The 24,191-nt window shown below is 39.6% G+C and overlaps 1 long non-coding RNA gene across 1 annotated transcript in view; it reads right to left on the bottom strand.

Moving 5' to 3' along the window:
* Nucleotides 1–5,615: 5,615 nt before the first annotated feature.
* LOC119238244 (uncharacterized) overlaps nucleotides 5,616–24,191 on the bottom strand; it is a 200,098-nt gene continuing 181,522 nt past the window's right edge. Inside the window, exons 3-4 of the long non-coding RNA XR_005123506.2 lie at nucleotides 11,399–11,594; nucleotides 5,616–6,194 (exon numbers count right to left, since the gene is read on the bottom strand). This is a non-coding gene — a long non-coding RNA (uncharacterized LOC119238244). The remainder of the gene's footprint in view (nucleotides 6,195–11,398; nucleotides 11,595–24,191) is intronic.

The raw sequence follows: 24,191 nt of genomic DNA, 5'->3' as shown, positions 1-24,191 counted from the left end.
TATAGCCATCTGGTGTGGTTATCAACATATAGAGATGGTGATGGAGACATGAAAATGGAGAATATTGGTGCAAGAAAGCTGAAGGGATGTGTACAAACAGGAGCCTTTCTTGGGAAATTCCTTCACTCCCTTCCCTAAGTGCCTGGATGTATGATTTGGCTTCTATTCTAGCTCTTGCTTCCCATTCCACTTCCCTGCTAGGGTCGTAGCACTGTTCTAAATTCTAAGATCTCTTGGTTGGTGTCAAGAAAGTCTGTAAGCCCTTACTTGGCAAACCCCTTTTGTAGAGCAGACTAAACACTATTGCTTTAGCACTGACTAGTAACTACAGTTCTTCCATAATCCACTTATTTTTCTCCTGAAATAAAGCTATGTTGAATATTTTCCCAAAACCTCTTAGTCCCTTCCATGTGCCAGATCAGATTCATAAGATATGGATAAATTCCTGATTAAACTTGACCACCCTACTTCCTTGGTCTGCTGGATATTTCCTTTTTGAATTAAGCATTTATTTAGAATTAGACTCATCTCAATTTAAAATCTGACTTTAATTTTGTGCTTTTTGGCAAATTACTTTCTGAACTTCATTCTCAACATCTGTAAAATGGATTAATAATTCCTATTTGCCAGGGCTATTTTGACGATAGAGTGAGGACATACACATAATGTTCCTGGCACTTTTCTGTAAATTAATACATTTTACTTTATATCTTCCCAGTGTGATTGTAAGTAATGTGAGAGCAGTATGATACAGTGGAAATAACAACTGCATGTAGGAAATGCTAAAATGTTTATATTTTTACAGTCCCAAAATGGGTTTCAAATTACCTTACTTTTGTGTGAGTGATTTTATATATGCCAGTTCTCTTTTTGAGCTTCAGTTTTCTCATTTGTAAAATAAGGATAATAATACCTGTGCTATTTACTTCACAGTTGTCATGAACTTCAAAGATAATGCATGTGACAGCATTTTGAAAACTAGAAAGTTCTTTAAAAATATAAAATGTTATCTTAAGCACGATGCTTTCCTCATGGGAGATGTTAACAAACTTACATTTTTGATATTGGTTTGTGGGCCACATTAGACATTCTATACTTGTGACCTGAAGATATTAATTTATGGGAATTTAATCATTTGTATTGCCTACAAAAGAGTCTAACTTGCAAAGAGACTCAAGAAAATGAGTTTCATTGCTATGGATTTTAACTGACTGACACTTACTGAGCACTTAGAAGAAAGGCACTGCTCTTGGCCCTAGGAATACAGAGGAAATCTCTAATACCTGACTTTCAGAAGTTTGCATTCTAGAATGATAGTCAAATAAATCGTTACTATGTGGACTGATAGGGTTATAGATTTTGTCAACATAGATAAGTGTTACAGTCCAGGATGAGGGAATCAGGGAAATCTTAAAGGATGTAATAGCCTGCTGGGATTTGAAGGATGGTTAGGAGGAGTTAGCAAGGTGACCATCTGAGTGGGAATGGAGTGTTGGAAGATATTCCAACAGCAGCAGCAAAGGTAGTGACACATTTGAGAAATCACCACGGTGTTGATACAATTGGTTTGCTTTTGTTTGGGGCTGGAGAATCGTGGGAAAAAAAGGAAGAAAAAGCAAGAGTAGATCCAGAGATTGACAAATAAGTAGGAAAGAATCATATATAGAAGTCTTGCCATTGAAAGATGTTAAATAGTGGGTGAAATACTCTTTGGAGTAGAGCAACTCCAGAGTGGGGCAATGACCCAGGAGAGAAGTAATGAGGCCTTATTCTAAAGTGATGACAGAGGGATGGCAGAGGCTGTATAGAGTGAAGCCTTATTAGATGAGAAGACTTGATCACTGAATAGATGTGATAGGTGATGGGGAAAGAAAAAATGATTATATTCTAATTTTTTGACTTGCATAAGAAAAGATAAGGTTAGGCAATTCAGAAAACTGGAGAATTACAAAAAAGAGAGCAATACCAATGGGCATAATGTGAAGAATATGGACTATAATTTACTCCCACACTTCTAGAGCTGGTAGGTAGCCAAACCCAGAGAATAATTCTTATCTTTACTAGACCTCTCCAAGGTTTCCTTTAGATAATCCATCATCCCTTCTCTCTTTCACCTTCCAACTCATTAGTACCTCTTCTCTGTTTGCTACAGAGAATCCAAAATTCCTCTACAAAAACTCCCTGAAAACACATCAACTCAAATCAGGTGTTTGTTTTGAAATCCGGTAAATAGTCAACACTTTAAAAAAAAAAAAAACATTTATTTATACAAGCACTGAGTATAGTCAGAAGCGCAGGAGGGTGAGAGAATTCACCAGAGCCAGAGCAGGGAACAGAACAGGCAGACTGACAAAATACATTGCTGAGGGGAGCAGCAGGCACTGCAGGAGAGGTCTATCATGCCATGTGGGACCCTCGCCGGCGGCCAGGGATCGAACCAGCACTGCAGAGGCTGCGGGCAGCTTCGCAGCCCAGCGCTCAACCACTGTGCCACCAGGCCCAATAGTCAACACTTTTAAAAGAAGATAAATGATAATTCTTAGCTGTGGGAATAATTCTCCTTTTATAGTCCAGTGGATCTTAGCTATAAACCACTGTTTAATGCTTCCATGTTGTTATTTTTTAGAGGTCATATCATAGTTGGTCAATGCTCCTTAAAACTATCCTAATCTAAAATCACTGAATCATCATCACCATCACCTCTTAAATACCATTACTTTGTTCTGGGTTAAGGAGCTTTAATCCATAAACTCATTTAATGATCATATTCTATGACAATGATTATTGGTACTATTTCTGTTTTATAAACAAACTAAGCCATCAATTTAAACAACTTTCCTAATATTATACAAGGGGTAAGTGGAAGAGCCAGGATTCAAACCCAGGCAGTCTGGGCTCAGAGGTCACATACCTCAGCATTGGAGGTATGGACTATAGGACCAAGGGCTTTGTGACTCAGTAGAACTGGTAGCTCTTGAGGTATGGTCCTAGCCTGCCAGAGGGAATCTATTCATAGACTGTAGCATGTATAGCACCCATTTTATCCTATACCCTATAGGATAAAATATTAATGTTAATAAAGTAACATTAAAATCACAAAGACAAGGGCCTCCCTGGTGGCACAGGAGTTAAAGCCTCAGCACTATCAAGCTATTGCCAGTCACTGCACGAGTTCAATCCCTGGCCAGGAAGCTAATCCACACGGTGCAGCAGACCTCTCCTGTCTGGCCTGCTGTTCCCCTCAGCAGTGCATTTCAGTCGATACGCCTGTTCTGTTCCCCATTCTATCTCTGATGAATCCTCTCACCCCTTGCACCACTAGCCTACACCCCAGTTCTTGTATGCATAAATAAAAATAAATCTTTTAAAAAAATAAAAACACAATTTTCTCACCAACCAGGATTATAAAGAATATCATACAGCACACAGCCTGCATTTGTATCCAGTTTGACTTAAGACTTAACCTGAATGCCTAGGTTTGAATACTTAAAATTTGAATACCTATGAACAAGATAATTAATCTCTGTGAGGCTCTTTCCCAATCTGTAAAAATAAATCTAACATCATGTTCCTTACAAGGATATGGTAAGAATTCATTGAGAGAATATAACTGAAATAGCCCACATTTATATCCTACTCACTGTATGCCATCCCTGCTCTCAGCATTGTCTGTATATAAACTCAATTCATTTCTTTCACCAAGCTTTTAAGGTAGGTACTATTTTTATCATCACCCAACCTGACACCTGTAGTAACTGGCAACCTCGGCAGTCTAGCTCGCAAGTCCCCATGTTTATCACAATGCTTACAGCCTTACAGTTACTATATTCCTGCCCAAGTACCAAGTAGGCTTGGTACTTTTTGGGTGCAAAGAGATTTCATGTCCCTCTTCTGTTATGATAGAAATAGCCCCTGAAACTTTAATACAAAAAAAGTCAGCAAAAGGGCAGCTATGAGAGAATGTCTACCTCTCAACAACTGATTGGAAGTAGCCCATGTCTAATCAACTTCGTGATTGAACTGGATGTGATGAACTGATCTTAGGCAGTTATTTCAAAGAATCACCAACCCATAATAAACCTGCTTCTTCCTATCTATATGTTAGTAGGTAGCTCATTGCTGTATAAAAATTATAAGAAGTCAAACCTTGTTTTCTTTCAATGCCTGGTTGTATGGCACATTGGCATAAAGCTACATAGGAATGTGTTCTGATCATCAATTTCTGATTTCAGCCTGTCAATCACTTTACCACAGTTTGTCTACTTCCCAGAACTGCAGTATGGTGATACTCTCCTTAAACACCTAAAACCAGGTCTGCCCCAGAGTAAACACTCAGTGAATGGCAGCTGTTGTCATTATTATTTCAAGAATGCCCTATATTTTGTCTTAGAAAAACCTAATTCTTAAGACTTCTTATTCTGTCCATATTTATCACTGATCATTCTATTTTGAAGCCAATGATCATATTCCTTCTGAAGTCTCACAAACTCTAATCTCTCAGAAGGATGGAACAATATTAGCATTCACTGAGGATTGGAGCAGTCCTACTTTCTACTTTGCTGACATTTTGGTTGGAATTAATTTCATTACAGCTGTACATCTTTCTTCTCACTGCATTCATCTAGGCAACTGAGAATAATGGACCACACAAAATCAGGTCAATGAAAAGTTCTAATTATGCTCTGTCTTTTCCTTAGCCACCTTCCTTTATAATGCAGTCTGGGCAGATGTGATCTGCTCTCACCCTCCCAGTCCTGCTGGGTGACTCCCCTATTTGGAGCACCAGCCCCTTTACCACTCAAGGGTGAACCTTCCCAGAATGTCCTTTGTCTCTAAAACTAAGTTGTTAAAGAGCTTTACTAAGGAAAAGCCCAGAGTGCATTATGTAGAATATATTTCAGGCAAGTAAAATGTTTAAATCCACAGACTGAAAATGATCTTCACACATAAAATGAAATCTGATCAGTTTACAGCCCAACATGAACGAAACTTCCAAATTAGGCACTTCCAAATTCAGTACAGCAAACCCTGCCAACCGCCAAAGGAATTGGAGAAATCAAAGCCCTTCTAAATCTTCTTTCCAGGACATATAAAGGATTCAGCAGAGTAGAGGTCAAAGAATCAGGGGGTGGGAAAGTATAAAGAAAAACGATTGCTGATTTCTATTTTTTTTTTTTCATATGAAGGGATAGAACCTAATTATTCCTTTATGCAGAAAATCCCTTTGGCTGTACACATGAATAAGAGCACTTAAGGCAGCAACATTTTTCTTATAATTATAAGAAATTATGACGTCTCTCTTGAAAGGCAGAATTTTCCTTATCTTGAAAAACAGTGTTCTTTATCATACTTACTTTTTATTAAAGCCTTCAAAATGAGGTTTTCTTGAGCCTCTTGAAATAAATCCATTTCACTTTGAACTGCCAGAACTAACTATTAAAATGGGGTCTGATTCATCCTGAGAAATGGCCACATATCCACTTGCCTGGGATAATAATGACTGCGTGGTGAAATACAAAAAAAAAAAGCGGGTGGGGGGGATTCCTTTATCTACAACGTAGACAGTAGTGAGCTGGAAAATATATTGATAACCCTTTTTAATGGGCTGGTATGTCTCATCCTTATTCATTCACTGAATTTTTTTCAACAGGTATTTACTGACACTAAGAGCAAGGGATTAGGCAAGGGACTGAATTTGCTAAGGCTGCTCTGGAAATTAACCTAAACAAAACATCACCTATAAAAGATGGTACTCATCAAAGAAAGGAGGGGAACTGTTTTTCAGATAGAATTGGAAAGCATTTGGAAAGGAACAATGCCTTTTAATTTCTCGTCAACTCTTCATGGGCCATAGACCACACAGCTCTAAGTTGTTATTGGCAACTGATGAAAATATTGACCCTGGGGAGGCAAAAATCGCAGTGCAGTGGCTGCTGTGCCTGCCTGTTTTTGCTGAGTTCTAGGAGAAGAGCTTCCTTCTAGGGTGCTTTCCAAGAATTTGACTTAGAGCTTTGCCTCTCAGGATGTGGAGCTCTCTCCCCCACTCTCCCTCCAATACACACTCAATCATGCAAGTCTCTCCAGGGTGATTCCTCTCACTTGTCCGCCTTTGATTGTTTCCTTTATTTTTCTTTGACTTTTTTCGTAATTCCCTTCTACTTCTGCTTCACAAGCCTGAAGCACCTGTAGAAAGTCTGGGAAGAAAAAGAGAATAAATTAAAAATCTTTCTAGTACATGTTCTGTTAAAGTTCCCATGGAAGACTGTGTTAGTCCTCAGTATCTTGATATTGACAACACTTTGTGATTGCCTTAAATCATCAGCCTGCCTCTTATTAGTAAGTGTTTGAGGGAAGAAACCATATAGTCTATCTATTCCTGGACCTTGAACCATCTAATCTCCATAGTGGGTGTCCGGTAAGTAATTTATGGATGAAGAACTGATACCATCTTCATTCCACCCTATAGCCTCTATATAGACTACATAGAGTTTGTTTAAACTCAAATTGTTACAGAATCATAGCTACATACAATACTCTGTGCTACATGCTCCAGAATAAACAAAGCTGAGCAAGAAAGTGTATCTTCAGATAGGTTAAAAGGGAAAAATAAAATGAATGTAAACTAATAAAGGCAAAAGTGTAGGTTTGGGGAACAGCAAGAAACACAGAACATGGCCATCAATGGACCTAGGAAGGATCACTTCTCCGTCTGTGTATTTATACGCAGGTATGCAAAAGACAACACTGACAATCCTCACAAAGGACAAGCACCTACCAAGACAGCACCATGGGTCACACATGTGAGCTGTAAATATGTAATGAGTTTTTACAGCTCAAAGGAGGGAAGGGGCTCAGCTGATGAAGTGGAAATGGCATCCGTAGGGAGATATTCTTAAAATGGGCCTACAAAGATGGATAGAAAGTCATCAAAAAAAGACAGGAGCATAATTTTGCCTGTGCAAAAAAAAGGACAATTACTACTGCCAACATGTAGAGAGGAAAGTGGGGGTAGGGTTTTGTACTTTGGTTAGTTTATTCAGGAGATTAAAGATTAGTAAAAGTCTATAAAAGCTAGAATCTCAAACTAAGCCACCACTGAACCTCAAAAAACAAATACTTCTACCTAGCTTTTCTATGCAAATGCCTGTATGACCTGTAGCTTTTCTATGCAGTCACCTGTGTGAATGGTTAAAGACCCACATGGATCTCTTTATAGGGAATTTGAATCTGTCATTAGGTTATATGCTGAGTGTTCAATAATCACTAATAAACTACTGAGCATTATAAAATCTTAGATTTTTAGCTGCAAACTAAACAATTACTACATAGTCTTCTTTGCTATTTGCATATTAATCCACAGAAACTCAGCAACCTCAGCATGTCATAACTTGATCAAAGTATATGCAAATCATTTTGAAAAAGATTAATGTTTTTCCCCAAATTGTTTTTGTGTAAATATATCTAGAAATGTGTAATTTTGTTGGACAAAGAATACTTCATTATATATTCTTCTGGCTAATAATGACCTGTACTCTCTCACTTATGGATGTATTCAAAGCATGCATATTTTTTTTTTTTTTTTTAAATATTAAATTTTATTTTTATATTCCCCCATACAATTGCAAATGCCCCATTCTGACCCCAATCCTTCCCCTCCCGCCCCCCATCCCCCAAAAAGTGTCTCTGGTTCATAGTTTTTTGTTGATTTTGATTTTCACTTTCTTATAGTTATTCGTTTTCCTGGTCCCTTATTTAAGTTTTCTAGATTCCTGCTATGAGTGAGACCATCCGGTATTTTTCTTTTTCTTTTTGGCTTATTTCGCTGAGCATGATCCCTTCCAGTGCCATCCATGTTGCTGCAAATTGCATGTGTTTATCTTTTTTGAATGCTGAGTAATATTCCATGGTATATATGTACCACATCTTCTTGATCCAGTCATCTATTTTTGGGCATTTGGGTTGTTTCCAAAGCTTAGCTATTGTAAACAGTGCTGCTATAAACATAGGAGTGCAGGTGCTCTTTGGAATTGATGTTTCTGTGTCCTTTGGGTAAATACCTAGGAGTGGAATTGCTGGATCATATGGAAGCTCTATGTTTAGTAGGTCCAGAAATCTCCACACAGCTCTCCATAGTGGTTGGACCAGTTTGCACTCCCACCAACAGTGCACAAGAGTTCCTTTTTCTCCACATCCTCGCCAACATTTGTTGTTGCTAGTTTTTTTAATATGTGCCATTCTCACTGGTGTGAGATGGTATCTCATGGTAGTTTTGATTTGCATTTCCCTGATTACAAGTGATGTTGAACATTTTTTCATATGTCTGTTGGCCATTTGCATTTCCTCTTCAGAGAAGTTTCTTTTTAGCTCTTCTGCCCATTTTTTGACTGGATTATATTCTTTGTTGTTGCTGAGTCTCATCAGCTCTTTGCAGATTTTTGTGATCAGTCCTTTATCATTAGTGTTGGGTGCAAAAATGTTCTCCCAGTTGGTGGGGTTTCTCTTTGTTTTTGTTATTGTCTCTTTTGCTGTGCAGAAGCTCTTTAATTTGATGTAGTCCCAGCTGTTGATCTTTCTCTTCACTATCACTGCTTTCAAAGCATGCATATTGATTGCTAAATATGTTAGGTTTTAAACAAGGTTAAGGTGATTGTGAAGATAACTGAGTTAGGATTCCTGTTCATAAAGGGTCACAATTTGGAATGCAAAAAAGTACAGTGGAAGAGGTTTTCCTACTAAGGAGACATCAGTTCCTCCCCTAGATACCATCACTAATAGCATTGCAACTAGGTAATCACTTATTTCAAACAATCACAGGGTATGACAGATCAAATTTTCTTTTGGACAAATTACATATTTAGCCATTTAGTATCTTATTTAAACATGTATTGATTTTATAATAAAAACAGCAGCGATATTTTAAAATTATAATGTAATCATTGGCTGCAAAAGATAAACAATTTGGTTAAAAATATCTAAAATATTTTAATAAAAAAGTCAGTGGAAACATGTGACAAGTGATTTAAAAAAATCCAATCCCTTGTCTGTCAATAAATGTCATAATTTCACACAAATGTATTATTACATCACAGGAGTAATTAGGAAAACGGGCTAAGGATGTTGAGTTTTTTTTTAAAGAGTTTTTTTTTTAAGATTTATTTATACAAGAACTGGGTACAGTCAGAGGCACGGAAGGGTGAGAGAATTCACCACAGACAGAGGGGGTGAGCAAAATAGGCAGGCAGACCGAACACTCTGCTGAGGGGAGCAGCAGGCGAGACCGGAGAGGTCTGCTGTGCCATGTGTGTATCTCTGCGGCCGGCCGGGAATTGAACCGCGCTGCAGAGGCTGCCGACAGCCTCACAGTGCGGCAGAACAGGCAGGCAGACAGTGCAGCTCAACCCACTGCACCACCGGGGAGGCCCTGTTGTATTTTAAAGCAGTTTGAAATTAACCCAGCCTATAACTGATGTGATATTTTACTTTCAGATCTAGGTCAGGCATCTGAAAATCACTTAGATTGACAGCATCCTCAGAACATCCAAGAAGAGAGGTCTCTTTAGAAGCTCTTCATGACCATATCCTATTTTCTCACCCTACTTTTAATGGTTTGAGTGCTTTACGTTGCCATACATATTTGCAAACCTCCCGTGTGCCCAATACCTTTATATTCAAAATACCTGTTAAATCCGTTACCTACCAAAGGGATGGTATTTAGTTCACTCACAGGGTATTTCCCATCACAATTCGGCTGCTGGGTAGAAAAGTGAGAATGCATTTCCGTGCCATTACTTCACATCCACAACTTAACGATTCAGCAAAGGGTCTTTGGAGTTTGCCCTTTTGGACAAATGACCGGCTCACAAGGAGTTAACATAGTTTTAAGACTTGAAAGAGAAAAATGTTCCTGGCAAAAAAGGCTTACAGCAAAATAATGAGTGCCAAGGTTGAAGCTGCTCTTTCTTGCTTTAGTGCTAGAGCTGCATTATTCACAACTGCCAATCAGCTAATCTGAAAAGAATTTGTTCTTTACTGCATTTCTCCTTTATTGCTCCCACCCCACTGGTCTGGTGTACATTGCCTCCAGCTAGGAGGGTTTAGAAATAGCTCCTAAACAGACAACAAATGCCGGTCTGTGAATCGAAGGGCAGTGGACACTGTGGAGAGAAGGGGCTTTTGCTCAACCCCATTTCCTTTTCACATTTAGCCTTTGCTACTGCAGTCCTGAAAAGCTCAGGCTATTGCAAAAGGAGAAATTGCCTGTCAATTTCTGAAAATTCAACACGGAGCTTTTATGGAAGATGCAGGGGACAGGACTGGTTGCAGCTCCCTGAGATTATTGGTAGTGAGAAAAACTTTTTTGCTCTACAGGAAATGAATTTTTACAAATTCTGTTGCAACTGCTTAACCCAAACACTATTACATGTGAGGTGAAGAAAAGAAAACAGATGTCATAATTTACAGTTGAAAACCAAGAACCTGTAGATAAAGGCTAGATCTGTGGTCGGCAATTACTATTCCTACATTGACATTTGGGGTGTCCTTACAAAGGTGCGCTGTGTTATTCCAACTGAATGTGTGCCTGTATGAGCAATGAAAGTAGATGTACATGTATAAAAATAGATATATGTATAAATAATTGGAGATGTATCTTTTAACTAAGTGTGCAGTAGTATCTTGGCAAATTTGATTAATGCCCCAGGGTACTTTTTTCCCCTTGGTATATTCATGAAGCACCAGTTAAGAATGTTGGAATTTATGTAGGTCTACTGGGGAGTAATTATCACTCAATGCATTAGCAGTGAAAAATCAGAGATCGTTGCCAGCTTTCTTCACTTCCAAAGCAAAACTAAACATTCTGAGATTGAGTTAAATAGTCTCTGTTAATTTCTGCACTAATTCACCCAGTGGCAATGCAGGGGTGACTTTGGTTGCAGATATTTCCATTCTGTGGAAAACAGGGCTGTAAAAGGCTTTTCATGCTAAGCCAGAAATTGCTGTGTGCTCCAGACTGGCACCTGGCAGGGATGTCTAGGTGGCGGACTCTCAAGTAGGTAAAGGAGGTGTCAGTTGGGCTTGAGCCGACTTACTTTTGCTGCTGTTAGTTCCTGAACTGAGATGTGTGGATTTGATCAGATTATTGGAACTGGCTAGGGTGGACGGTCAGTCCCATTAACTCAGGTGCATGTGCTAATTCCACCTCCATCCCACACAAGTCCAATCAGACTAGAGCGTAGTTGGCTGCCCCAGCATCTCTGCCACTCCAGCAAACAGGCCCAGCCACCCAGCCCTCCACAGAACCCCCTCAGCTGCTGGCCCACCTCCCCTTTCACTGCTTATCTGCCACATCCCCTAGGTCTCTTTCCCACCCCCTCCAACCCAGTGATCTACTTCATGCAACCTCTGCCAATCTTGCTTCACTTCCTGTCATTTCAACTCCTCAGAGGGTCGGGGGAGCACAAGGTCGTCAGGGCAGCACTCAGCGGCATTGAAGACCACAGGCCATGGTACAGTGAGTCAGATACAACTCAAAAGCAAGTCAGCCATCCATCGTATAGCCTGAAGAACGGGGCAGTAGTCTACTTGGGCTCAGCTTCCTAAAGAGAAAAAGAAGTGAATCATTTAACAAAGCCAATGGCCCCTGAAACAGTTATGTCATTCTATTTTTTGGTCAGAGACAGTCCATTTGTTAAGACACACAACTAAGAATCCAATGAAAGCCTCATTTTACCCTCCAGGAAGAATCAGCCTCCCCGGCCACCATAACGATGCATATGTGATGTCATTTCAACATGGTTTTCGTGAGACGTGAACAATGACTGTGAGACTAAGGTGCACAGGCATGTGGGGGGGGGGTGTGGGTGCGCACACAGTACACCTAGAGGGGCAGGGCAGGGGCGGGTGGAGATCGCAGGAGCCTCCCTGAAGAGGAAAGAACCCGCAGAGGCCTGACTGCAGTGCAGTTTTACATACAGGCCTGTAGGAGCACCCAGAATGTTATTAGACCATAAAAGCACATCAGGCTGATTTATGGTTTCTGATCAAGGTTTCTGTGAAAATTACTCTGCATCACCAGCTCAAGGTGACTGCTACCATTAATGTGTGGAAAATAAATGAGATGGGGAGGCTGCTAGCAGAGGCAGGAAGGGAAGCGCTGAGGCAGTTTATACAGCACAGGTTCCCATTTTGTTTTACAGTGCAGGGAAGCCTGTCATCAAAATGATTGCTGTGGGGCAGGAAAGGCAATTCTTGGTAATTAGATCTTATGGCATGTAGCTGCTGCTGCTTATAGCGAATGTATCAGGATAGCAGGACGAATGCCGACTTCCCGCATGCTGTCTTTTCTGTTTTCTGTCCAAATTCAGGTGCTACCATTTAAATTTAGAAGGAAAAATGTTATAGTACTGTTTGCCTGGCTCCATTTGTTTCTGAAGTATTCCTCCTCACTCGACTGTTTCCCTAACTTTATTTCATTGGAGGAGAGGAATTCTATTAGAAATAATCTTACAAAGTTGAGACTTTGCATGAGAATTGATGCTCAGTAGTGTTTTGTATGTTATCGGATTGCCATAGACGAGCTGCACTGGCCTTTTCATTCTTAGCCTGTTTATAATTCATCACCAAAGCATTTCATAGCTGAAATGCCCTGCTGCTTGTTTAAATGTAAACAAATACCATATATTCCAAGATTTTCATGCAAGATAGTTGCTGCAAAAGGTACAACAGCTGTTAGCTGGAAAATGTCCTTCCCTGCCTTTTTTTTTTTTTTTTTTTCCTTTGCTCATTTAGTCATGTGAACATACTGGTTAAGCATTTACTTAAATTGGGTATTTTCCTACTGACTTAAGATTTGGGAATTAGAATCAATTCTAGGGTTTTGACTCTATATGCAGGAGACAACCCTGCACTTTGGAATGCCTGAGATGAAACTGAGTAGATTAAAAGATTTTAAAATCTCTTTGCTGCAACCCTTTCCCAAGATCTTAAAACTTGCCTTCCAGCACATCTGTGTAGCACTCCACATCTGGAACACATCGGTGTTTGCTCTTGCATCTGGCTTCTGCTGCGGCGATGGCCATTAAGAGACATAGCTTCAAGAAACCCACAGGCCTGAGAATACTCAGCCCATCTAGCCTGAGAAGGAGACCTGTGTTCCCCTCACACAAAACTTTAAAGTTGTTCATTTTCATGTCATATTCTGCTCTAAATGCCCATCTTATATTATGGCAAGGCTGGATTGAGACATTCACATGCAACCTAAAATACTCATTAGGACCAATGTTCAGTGTTGGTGCTTCTTACATATGTTGTTAATGATTCTGTTTCAAGAGTTCAGACATCGTTATCATCACCCAACCCCAAAAACAGAGGGTAGAAATGTTTAATTGAGGCAAAGGATTCTAATAGCCATCCAACATTTAAAATTCTTCAAAAAAGCTTTCAGTTACATGCCATTGGATCATCACTACAGAGCCAAGAGATCACTACGATAGTCATGACTTGCAGTTGCACGTGGAAATGCAACTTAGAGAAGCTTGGTGTTTTGTCTAGGATTGATTCAGTCACAGTAGTAAAGCCAGCTCTCAGGTGTCTTATAGTCTCTAGCTAGGATATTACACTTTAAAATCATTGTCCTGGGATAAAACAGAATGCTGGTCTTGTAGTAACTCTGCTGTGAGCAAAAGGCAAGAACTAGGTCGGTGCCTAGCTGTTTTGTTTGCTTTCTTGGTTTGCTCATCTTTGTATAGACAAGAAATTTTCTCTAAACCTTCTAACATTATTTTTTTTAATTAATCTTCCTCATGAGCCACACATTTAGGATTGAGTAACCGATCACTATCAACACCTAACAAACCAAGAAAGGGTCTCCCTTTCTAGTTAGTGGCTCTCCCATCTCCAGCACATGTCTGCTCCCCACCAGACACACACTGTTATATTTGAAAAAGAAAAACTGAAGACAAAAGAAAAACCTGAGATTCTTAAAAGTACATGGCCATCTTAAAATACCTGTTTTATTTTAAGATTAAACTTTAACTTTGAAAATGATTACTAAACTTTGCACAGAAGAGAGGGCATATCTAGAGGTTGCAGAGGGATGTGTGCCAAAGGAGAGCGTCATCTGAGACTTTGCCAGATTGCTATTGCTTGATGGAGATGGCACAAGCTGAATGGATCTAATGTATCTGCCCTCATATGGGGTCATCCTCTCATTATGCAGCTACATTTAATTTGGCAGAAGCTACCTTTGGCTATCCCAGATTCTACAATTTGCTAGTTTCTTTAGCTTCGAAGGGATTATTTAGTTGATCTGCAAAGGTAATGGCAAGGTAGTTAAAATTCAGCCATCGAAGAAAATAGGAGATGTTGGGGGAAGAAGCCACTCTTGCTTTAAACAAATGTGTTGCTTGAGAAATAGATTTGATTGATCAGGGATCTTCCCCCACTACAAAGATATCTATTTCAGAAATCTGTCCCTTTGAAGACCCTAATATGGCTTATTGTTTCAGCTTGATTAAGGTTTTAGTACCTGCACTAGGCATGGTGGAGAATGTTATTTCAGATGTGACCATCCCTTCCTCAATTCTTTCTTTGCTGACTAAAGCCTCAATGTCTCCAACTCCTTTCCCTACCTTTCTCTTATGAGATATTTAAGGGTCAAAAGGAAACATTATTGAGAAAAAGGATTAACTTTCAATTCCACAGAAAACAGTTGGGAAGGCTTCCGAGTGTGACCACGCTGTCACGGCAAGGTGGAGGAAAAAAATACAGTGTTACCCCAGTGTCTGAGCCCAAGGGACCAGCTGCTTCCAATTACCCTCAGCCAATTACCCTCCGGATTGCTCTGTGTAGATTAGATTCAATCGCTTCTGCTAATAATAATGAACACTGCATATCTGACTTCCCACAAAAGGCACTAAAACCTACTACCTGGCTGAGAGAATGTAAGTGTCCTGGTGACACATAGGTGTGTATTTTAGAGGAATGAGTGAGTCAGAGGTGGAACAGCAAGAGATGAGGACCACCATTCTTTCCAAGAAAACTTTAGCTATCTACTCTCCTTTGTCCTCACAAGAGCAGTGTAGCTAAACTGCTTAAATCTTCATTATTTATAATGTACAGAGCAGACATTATCTCCTCCATAGAAACCCTGCCTTTTCTTCCAGATAACTAGCTAGAAATAAAGTACCACACTTTCTCTCCTCTACAGAAACACATCACGGTAGGCGTGTTTAAATTTAGGGCAATGTCGTTGAAAACAATTCGCCTCTCAGCCCTTGAAGCCCAAATCCCCCAGCCCATACATTTCACAGAGAATCAGTGCTTACACAATGGCCTCATGTTTTGTCAGTTTTGCTATAAAAATACCCAGCAATTTTTTAAAGTACTGTAATTTTGAAAATTTCCATTTATTTCCAAAGACATCATCTAGTGGCCAATCAGACAAAAGAATCAAGAAGAATGACAAAGCCCTTCAATAAGCAGATCAGAATCTTTCCAAACTTTACATGATAAATACAGTTTATCACAAAGATTTCATTTCCCTAGTGTTTCAGACCCAGTTTAGTAAACCTTTCGAGAAAACTTTTCTAGCAATGCAGCTCTTGGGGGCACAGAACTCATCTCAACAGTTACCCTTCTCTGGTGTATGAAGGCAAGTCACCATTATTAATCATTGTTAAGACAACCTAGTGTCTGGCAGGTTATGAGTGTTCAGATGTTTTGATGTGGACATTTAAATTGTCTTTGCTTGCAGAAGTTTGTTAAAAGGAAATTTGTGTTTGGTATAGTATATTGGGTAATAAATGTTCGATGAGGTCAGTTTAAAAGAACACAGAGGAAGGGCGAGATATTCTGGAGAAGGTAACAGAGAAAGGAACAGGGTACTTAACTAAATATCTCGTTCCAAAGCAGAGAGGAATGGTACTTAGTTGTCTAAACCAGAGATAGATTCTGGCTGGATCAGGAAGAGCTGTCGTCGTGTGTTGGTTGGTGTCTGTTGAGCAGACATGACCTGTAGAGAGGATTGCATCTTTCTGACAGGTACTGTTTGGGTATCAGAAATTGTCTGGGAATGAGGTCACCATAGCTCAGTCAACTATCATGAGCACCAGGTCTCAGGCTGGTGTCCTTTCTATTTTCCTGTACTTCTGAAGAGAATTCACCTTTGCGTCTATGTAACAACTTGTCCCTGACAGCCAAAAAGATGCTGGATGGATGTTACTTACCCTATATGAACCTCACCATTCCCTATGCACATCTCTAGACCCCAACTACTGGAGAGCTGGGGGTATGAGCTCGTAGAGTACAGGAAGGCAGTAATGAGTGGGAACAGTTGGATACACTTGAGCTGAGGCAGTGCCTTCTCCTCTCATGGAAAATAAATTCTTAGAATTCCAGCCCATTTGTCAGGCTGGGGTTTGAGAACCAAAAATATTTAATTGCCTAGAGTCTGATCTGTGTACCTCCACGGGAACCCACTGTATTACTAGTTTGAACCTGATACAATTTCAAATGCTTGACCATTTCTGGCCTATGAAAATGGTAATTTTGTCTAACATAATCAGAATATTTGGGGTATAGGGAAGGCAGTCAATCACAGCTAAAGCATTTCTGTATAAGAAGGACTTAGAAGCATTATTCTTGTGGAGGAGGGCGAAAACACATGGCTTACAATGAAACTGCATTTGTTTAGCTAACATCCTGCCTCTCCTCAGATTAAAACATCCTGCCTCTCCTCAGATTAAAGTTTATTTGGTGTGTTCCCTCGCTATATTCTCAGCCATCCTTGCCACTGATCCCAGTTATCCTTCTAGCTCTTTCTATAAAATTTATGATGGAAAAACATGATTTTGATTTGAAATTGTTGCCTTCACTATTTTCTTTCTACACATCTCCTCTTCTGCCACACTGACCTTATCACACCAAGATCTGAGCTTCTCATATCAACATATAGACTACTTAACATCCCCCAACATTTAGACCAGTATTCCTTCATGCTATTTTTTTAAATGATTTTTTTCCACTAAGTTCAACATGTCCTCTTCTAAACTCTTTCACGTTATCCAAGTGGAGAGTAGCTCAATCCAAGCCCTATTGTGACTGATTTTTTTTTTCAGAGTGAGTTATCCAGCTGTGTGGAGTGGGGCCCTAATGGCTCACACCACACCTTTCTCTCTCATCCCAGTGTGGAACCTCAAGTCACTTAAAATTTCTCCCCCACCATCTCCTGCACCTTGTTACCAAGTCCTGAATACCCTCTCTGCAAATTTCCCTTGATTAAGTCAGTGTTTTTATGTGCCCCTGTCACCACTAGCTTTCTCTTCCATCTTGTTCTTCCCCTGGAGGTAGCCTTCTGCTTGAATTTCTCTATTGCTTTCTCAGCTATTTACCCTGATGTCACACCATCCCCTACACTGCTGCCAAATTAATTTAATCATTTTTACATTTATAATTCTGCCCCAAAGATGAATGTGTCTTTAACAAATAGGATGGAAAAAAAAGAGGAAGAAGAAAATAGGAACTGGCATGAGGCTAGTCACCAAAAGCGAAACAGAATACCATAGATCCTGGGGAATTCACACTGTCTATAATGCTGCAAGGTCATAGCAGGCTCCGAAAGGATTCAGACACAGACAATGCTGCAATTTCTAGGAAAATGGGAATGACAGGAACTAACGGATCATGGAGAGTGGCCAAGGATAAGCTGCAGTGGATTTGGGGGTAGATATGCTGTCTTTAAATAGCTCCACTTTTTATTTAGTCTGACACGAGAACTTGACTAAGTTTATGTTTTGAGGGAGCAAGTTAAGTAAGTCCAGTCTTGTGGAGCTAGGGAAATAATCCACAGGCTAATAAGGTTTTATCATCTCTGCTAAAACAAACAACAACAACAAAAGCTCATTGACTCTACATTTCCTCACCATATCCTGCAACCTACCTTTCTAATCTTGCTTCAGCAGTTCTTTTACATATGCCTAATAATCCATCCAAACTGAAAAATGCCTAGAGTTTTCCACATCATACCCTCATGGCTCCCTCACCCTGGAATTCTCTCATTTCCTCATCTGTGCTGTTCAAAATACTATCTACCGTTCAACTGCTGGCTCAGATCTCACTTCCTACAACAGTATTCCTGAGTCAGACTGATTGGTTCCTCCTCTGGGACTTTGCACTTCTCCTATTGCATGTCCTGTTAAAACTAAATTATAAGAATTTAATGAAATGCCTGAACATAGTATTAAGGAAAAATACATTGATTTTCTTTTGTACTCAACATTATGCTGCAAACATTTTTTGCTCATATAGTTTCCCCTATGAAATTATAAGCATTTTTTTTTTTTTCAGGCAGAGCCCATACATTAGTTGGTTGATCATTTATGGAACTAATCATACATTATGACCCATATAAAACAGGCATAGATCAAGATGTATCTAATTTACTATATTATCTAATTACATATCAATATGTATAGCTCAAAAACTGAGTTTTCCCTAGACAATTAATGCAGATATATTGTCATACTGTTTGTACTGAAATACTATGGTCCCAAACCTCCCCCTGTTGGAGGCAGTTGTTTTTTTAAGCAGAGATCCTTTATACCCATACTTATGAGATTTACCAAGAGTCTTGGTACATGTCCGTGAATATGTTTATGGTCAGTAAAGGAAATTTCTTCTTAGTGAGGACCATGCATCCCAGGTACCACAACCTTATGAAAGAATCATTCAAGGATGGTTCCTTAGAATTTCTAACTCTATTGCTGCCACTCATCAGAAATTCTCATCATTGCTTTGTGAACTGAGGAGAGATCTTTCTGCATTGTGCTTACCTGATGGGAGTAGAAGTGAGGGTGGGAGTGAGCCCTTTAATTAGGCCACAGAACTGTAAAGATTTATAGCAGTTATCAATAACTGTCACCATCAGTAAAATCACCACTGCAGTACAGTTTGTTAGTCACACAGAAATGCCACTCAAATATAGCACCTGGTCTTGCTGCCTGATTATCTTAAACCTAGCACCTTTGCTGCTGTCACAGCTGTTCCCCTCCACCCCATGTTGTTCCCCACTGTTGGTCTGCTAGTTTTAAATGGCTGCTTAAGCTGCCATTCGTGCTATGCAGTTTGGCCTTTCCAGTACAAAGTCCATTTGGCCTAGTCAGTCAATTACCTAAACTTAAAAAATGCAAACCATCAACCCTGCAAAGGTTCCTCTCAAGTTAAACAAGAGAAGGATGTTTAATCCTCTGGGAGAACAAGCTTGTGTCAAAAGGCATGACCAGGAATACCTGGGGAGCCATTGACTGATACGTAACTTTGTGTCCCAAAGACTGATCAACAGAATGCCTTGTTAATAAGATCAAAAACATGAGTAGGGGTCAGAAGCATGTTTCGCTCTTCAAACATGGGCCATAAAACTAATCCAGGTTGGCAAACCCATCTCCCCAAAAAGCCTAGATAACTTAAGCATACATTCATTTCCTTCTAACTTTTTTCCTCTTTGTTCTCACGCCCCGAGTAATTGATTCTGTAAAAGCATTCAATCAATAGAAAGGCCAGGGTTTTCCTTCTCAGCAGCATCCTGCCATAACAGGTTGCTCGGCAACTCTGGTCTATTTGACAGTGTGGTGTTGCGTGATGCAAAACCCCACCACTGCTATGACAATTGTGGTTAAAGCTGGTAAGCCAATGACACTACCCGCATTGCTGCTACCAGCTTTGATGCAGAGCTTACAGTCCCTGGATCCAGTGGATATGAAAAGTGCTACTTGACCAAGCAGCCTGTTATAATATTATAATATAGAACTCCATCTACCTGTGCAAAGACAATAAGGTGAAAATTTTTATGATTGTTATCTTCTATATCCCTGTAGAATATGTCCCCAGAAAAGTTGTCTGAGCTCTATTTATTTTTTTTTTCAATTTGTACATGCATCTAACTATATTCTCCCAGATTTCCTCCCACCACCCAACCCCTATTCCTCTCACTCCTCAGCTCATCCGTAACTGGGTTGGGAAGAGTGCTGGTATCAACCACCTAGCTATATTAGAATCAATATTCCCTATCTCCCTTTGGTCCACTTCGTCTGTCTCAGTGTTTCAGTCTTCTTCTTTTACCATGAAATCTCTCTCATGGGTCCTATTTCCTTTCCTGAAAAGGCCTTCATTAGAGTAACAGTAGTCTCTTTGATATGTGAGTATACCCTTGAACCTCATTGGTGATCAAGTCCAAGTCTTATTTTTATCCCTTGAGATGGTCCATCTCAAGTAAACTAGTAAATTCAAGTGGTGTGGGGTAAAGGGAGTAACATTGAAGCCCTTTATCCTGACCATCCAAGACAACGCTAATAACTGAATGTCAGAAAACTATTTTACACATCTTCTAAATTCCCTAGAGAAGACCAACAAACATTAAAATGTGACCACTAGCATGTGTGGCCTTTCAGAGTTCTGGTTGGTGCATTTGTATGATTTAGCTGAGGCTGGGGGAAGAACCACATAGAAGAACTAGAAGGAACGGGTGCACATAGATGATATTAGCAGATGTGCATACCAACCAGAATGGAAGCTCTTATTGGTGATTCAATAACATATAATTCATACTGACCATCTTCCAATCAAAACATGAGACATACAAAGAAGCAGGAAAATACAACCTATAATGAAAAGAGTATTCAAAAGAAATGTGGTACCTCCATATGTTAGAATTAGCATAAGGTAAAAGTAGTTATTAGAACTGTATTTCACATGTTCAAAAACTCAGGTAGATATAGGAAAGCTATAAAAAAAATGAAAACTTTTGTAGTTGAAAACTATCTCAAAAGAACATTTCATGGGATAGACTCAATAGAAGATTTGACATTCAGAAGGGATCAAGGGATCAGTCACCTCAAATACATAGCAATAGAACTTACCAATACTTTCCAGCAGGGGAAAAGGGACTTTACATGAAGAGAACTATATATGTATTACTTCGTTATTTATAATACAAGAAAGAAGAAAGTGGAGCAACATCATTATAGCCCTAAATTTTTTTAAAAATCACAATAATTGCTACTTAGAATCTGATAACCAGCAAAAATACCTTTCACAATGAAAGCAAAATGGTTTCTCAAAAATACAAAAACTGAGAAATTGTATCAGCAGATTTGAATTATATATAACATAAAGGAAGTCTTTTGGCAGAAGATGATTCTAGATAGAAATAAGGACCAACACCATGTAATGAACATACTGGAAATAGTATAGTACAGGGATAAATGAAAGTTTCTTGTAATTTTTAAAATATCTCTAAAGGATTGTTGTCTATTTAGATAACAGTAATATAGTATGGTATATAAAACATGTATAAAAGGAAAATGTTCGCCATCAGTAATATCAAGACTCAGAGGGGATAATAGAAGTGTACCACCTTAAGGATCTTATATGTGAAGCTCTACACCATTTGTAGGAAAGCTGTGATAAGTTAAAGATGTATACTGTAGATCCCAAAGCAGTCATTAAATGACACAATGATGTTATAGTTGATAACCCCCTGAAAGGAAAGAACTTCAAATTTAAAACTATTCAATTTTATTCCCAAAAAAGATGGAAACAGAAAAACAAATGAAATAAAACATAACAAAATGGTAGCTTTAAACCCAGCCATGAGCCGCCTCTGGTGGCACAGCGGTTGAGCGCTGGGCTGCGAGGCTGCCCGCGGCCTCTGCAGTGCAGGTTCGATCCCCGACAGCCGGGAGGGTCCCACATGGTGCGCAGACCTCTCCTGCCGCGCCCACTGTTCCCCTCAGCAGTGTGTTTCATCAGTCTGCCTGTTCTGTTCCCTGCTCTGGCTCTGGTAAATTCTCTTACCCTCCTGTGCTTCTGACTGTACCCAGTGCTTGTATAAATAAATCTTTAAAAAATAAAGAAATGAAAAAATAAACCCAGCCATTTCAATAGTCACATATAAATGGTCTAAATGCCCTAATTAAAAGCAGATATTATCAGATTTGGTTTTGAAAATGCTATACTCATGAAAAATTATATATGAAATCTTTCTTGTTTACACTGGGTAACACCACGTTTTAACAGCCTTTTCCATTCTTCTCATTGGCAGTTTGAATTCTGCTGGACCCTAAATAACTGTGCTGTTCAGTAGCCTAGATTAAATTTTTATATGCCCTATATGTTCTTCTTGCCTGATAATACATTTTTTACTTCTCAACTGATTTTTTTTTTAAGATTTATTTATTTATGCATACAACTGGGTTGTCGGCCAGAGGTGCAGGGTTGCGGGTGGGTAAAAGGATTCACCAGAGAGCGTGGGGAGCAGAACAGGTGGATCTACTGAAATGCACTGCTGAGGGGAGCAGCAGGCAAGATAAGAGAGGTCTGCTGCACCCTGTGGGTTGCTCCCTGGCCTGCTGGGGATCAAATTTGTGCTGCAGTGGCTGGCCATAGCTTGATAGTGCTGTCTTTAACCATCGTGCCACCAGGGAGGCCCCTCAACTGATTGTTTCTAAATCTAATATTGATGTAGTCTCTCCTTCAATGCTAGAGTATCTCTTTCTAAAAGCCCCATAGAGATCTTTTCCTAAATATGTCCCTTGCTTGCCTTCTCTTCCCTGATGAACAACATTATCATTTTCTTAACCCCTTTGACAGCTATCTGTCAAGACGGATATCTATCTTTTCATCTCCAGGTACTCTTAATTATTCCTTTATCTTCCTCATTAATCCAACAGTCATTTGGTAACATATTCTTTATTCTTAAAGTATTTGAGGTTTTTCTGTTTTCTCTTTGTGGTTGATTTCCAACTTTATACCATTGTGGTCAGGAAAGATACCTGATGTGATTTCTATCTTCCTGAACTTGTTTTGTGACCCAACATTGGTCTACTTCAAGAAGGCCCCTGTGCGGGCCTCCCCGGTGGCGCAGCGGTTGAGCGCTGGGTTGCGAAGCTGCCCGCGGCCTCTGCGGCGCCGGTTCGATCCCCGGCTGCTCCCCGGCCACCGGAGGAGGGTCCCACATGGCGTGCAGACTTCTCCTGCCGCCCGCTGCTCCCCTCAGCAGTGTACTTCGGTCCTTCTGCCTGCTCTGCTCCCCGCTCTGGCTCTGGTGAATTCTCTCACCCTCCCGCGCTTCTGACTGTACCCAGTGCATGTATAAACAAAACAAACAAACCAGCAAACAAATAAATAAAGCATGCCTCTATAAAAAAAAAAAAAAAAAAAAAAAAAAAAAAAAAAAGAAGGCCCCTGTGCACTTGAGAAGAGTATGTACTCAGCGTTTTTGCCCCATCATTTCTTATAGGTTATGTAAAAAAATTTCTTAACTGGCATCCTGATTTTTGTCTCCAGATAATCAATTGATATTCCTCTACCCACATTAAGTACTTTTTGTAGAAAAAGTACTAGGTGATTCAAAATTGTGAGGCTCTCTGCCCGGGAGTTTTACTAGCCATTCATGGTATGTCTTTGCTCTACATTATTCCTTAAACTTGGTATGATTGTTTACAGCTTTTGCTTCATCCATTTCTTTGGCCTACAGTGAATTCTTTCACTCCTTTTCTACACGCCAGAAAACAAGTCATTTTTCAAATCTGAGACAAAGTATTATCTCTTAAATGAAAATTCTCTAGTATTTCCTCTCATTCCAATTTTAGTATAACTCATGTCCCTTATAGTGTCTTACTCTATAGCACCTATAAGATATTATTTATTTGAATATTTTGTGCTTTATATAGCCATTACACTTAGGACCTAGCATAAGACATTTCAGTCTTGAAACTCCTGACATTTTAGACCAGCTAATTCTTTGTTAAGGGCTCCTCTGTGCCCCATTATAGTTTCAGCAGCATCTCTGGTCTCTGTGATGAAGTAGTAACCCCCCACCTTGGTCATGACAATCAAAACTGTTTCCAGACATTACTAACATCCCCTATGGATAAAATCACCCTGGTTGAGAACTTGTTACCTAATAGATATCTAAACACACAAAAGCATGTGAAATAATAAAACAACTTTTTAGTGGTTACAAGCAATATCAGGAGAGGATAGATCACTTAAATGATCCCATTAACCTTGAGAAGAAAGCTATACAATGGGTATATATAGTGTGGAACAAACCAGAGCATGTAATAATAGGCCTTTGGGTGGGGGGGAAAGGAGGTCATATGGAATCAAAATAGAATCAAAAAATAAATACGTCTTCG

The sequence above is a fragment of the Talpa occidentalis genome, unplaced genomic scaffold, assembly GCF_014898055.3.
Source record: "Talpa occidentalis isolate TD23 unplaced genomic scaffold, MPIMG_talOcc4v2.1 talOcc4.11, whole genome shotgun sequence".
NCBI lineage: Eukaryota > Metazoa > Chordata > Mammalia > Eulipotyphla > Talpidae > Talpa > Talpa occidentalis.
The sequence above is the reverse complement of the archived record's forward strand: the minus strand, read 5'-3'. Positions and strand labels throughout refer to the sequence as shown.